The 2,013-nt window shown below is 49.6% G+C and overlaps 1 pseudogene; it reads right to left on the reverse strand.

The window, feature by feature from the left end:
* Positions 1-269: 269 nt before the first annotated feature.
* LOC142836832 (exportin-5 pseudogene) lies at positions 270-922 on the reverse strand (annotated as a pseudogene).
* Between the last annotated feature and the right edge of the window lie 1,091 nt (positions 923-2,013).

A 2,013-nucleotide genomic window follows, 5' to 3' on the forward strand; every position in this document is an offset into this window, starting at 1 on the left:
ATTCCAGGTGCTTTCCAACATTTACTAGTGTCTACGGATTGGAATCTAAACCCAGCCACGTGCACAGGCGATTGCCCAGCTCACACAGCACCTGATGAGGTCTCTTCAGGAGAAGGTAGTGTTTTTCGACCAAGACTCCTCCACCAGCCGTCTGTACAGCAGAGAGAAAGCAATGCTTAGCAACGTCTTCCCACGTGATCATCAGGGATTCCAGCCGTGCATCTTGCCTTTTCTGTTGACGGCCATGACGGGCACTCAGCTGCTCCCGACTATCGTTTCTGTTCATTTCGAAGCAGCCACAGTATCCAGGCATCTGTAGTTTTCAACTGCGCGCACTTGGTTACATTTCCCTGAAGCGTGCTGAGCAGAGAACTGGGCATTCTTTCCCCATTCTGAGATAATGTTTGTTGACTTCCCCTTCTTCTTCAAGGGAGGGGTGCCTGAAAGGTCACTACAACCTCCGCCAGGTGTAGTGATGAACTTGCCAATCCTGTCTGTGTTTCCCCTGGCCTGGACAGTGTCCAACTCCATGTCACCCCAGTGCTGGGCCCACTCTTGTTAGATCATCTCTGCCATAGTTTGACACAGAATGTCTTCAGTGTGGTTCTCCTCTTCCAAAACACCCAGTGTCCCACCTGTGCTTAGCCCCATGATGCTGGCCTTCAGAGAGACCTCCCGCAGAGACACGCCGTTCCACTGAAACCTGGCAACATGTTCCAGGATCCGCAGGCCAAAATGACCATGGCAATTTGTGTTTTCCCAGCCAACCTCCAATCACACGGGACACAGATAGGCACTTTTCTTCAAACTCTTCTCCAAAGCCGAGTGCTTCCTGCTGGCTGTGCTGGGTGGAGCTGGCTTCCATGACTGTCCCTGGTTTCCCCAGTTCCTCACTCCGTATGTTCACTTGCTCCATCTCCATAGCTACTGCCAGGAATTCCACCATCATCCCAGAGGATGAACACGGGGCATGCACAGGTCCCTTGGCAGGACCACACATGGATACCGGGCCGTGGAAGGCTGGTAGTCCCTCAACATATTTTATGGGGATAGCTTTCAAGGCAGAATAGCAATAAGTATTTATTTCAGACATAAACAAGATTGCTTCTTTTGCTTAGCATAAAATCGGACCATGTGAAGGCGGAACTGATAGGCGTCTGCTGAAGAGAGAGAATGGGACAGCGAAAGGGAGCCTCTCTGGATTGCCATTTCCTGAGAGCTGGAAAGATGGGGACTGCCCAGCCAGTGCGGAGGGGTGGGGTGATCTTCCTACTCAACAGACCAGAACCCCACAAGGCAGTGGTGGCACACACCTTCAATTCCAGTGGAAGGAAAAACATCCTAGCTAAGTAGAACAGCAAAGACAGGAAGAAACAAGTAAGTCTCCAGATCCAGGAGAAAGAACAAGACACTCTTAGGATCCCTAACGGGCTGCAAACAACGTTTTAGATGTTATATGCACAGTGTATCTGTTAGAGGCAACAGGAGCAATTCCACACTGTTGCTACGACCCCATCTTATAGCGAAAACCTGATATGAGTTAGGGAGCAGCTGTCAAAGTGAGACCACAGTGTGAATCCATGTGGAGACAGGAATCCACACGAGTATCCCCATGTCTGGTGATTTATCTAAAGAAATGAGGTGACCCTAAAGTAAATAATAGGTGGAAGAGTGTCTAGAGGATCAGTTGTGATTTAGTTGTGCCCCCAAACAGTGGAGCCTTACTTTACCACGGGAATGACGTAAAGTCGGGCATTTGAGACAGGTCTTAAGCTGGCCTCTGAATATCCGGGGAAGTTGCTAACAGCCATGGTGGCTGAGACTGTGGGATTATAATTCATTGTTGAACTTGCCTTCCTCAGAGTCCATATGTAGGGGCAAGCCTTAATCTCATGAGAAAAACACCGGTTTCCTATATGGCCATGACCTTAAGGGAATCGGGAGGACCAGGAAGTTCTGAGTTACTTGCTTCTGTGCTTAGTCCAGGTGTCTGTTCCCAGCTACTGCCTCCAA

This window comes from Microtus pennsylvanicus, chromosome 17, assembly GCF_037038515.1.
Source record: "Microtus pennsylvanicus isolate mMicPen1 chromosome 17, mMicPen1.hap1, whole genome shotgun sequence".
Lineage (NCBI taxonomy): Eukaryota > Metazoa > Chordata > Mammalia > Rodentia > Cricetidae > Microtus > Microtus pennsylvanicus.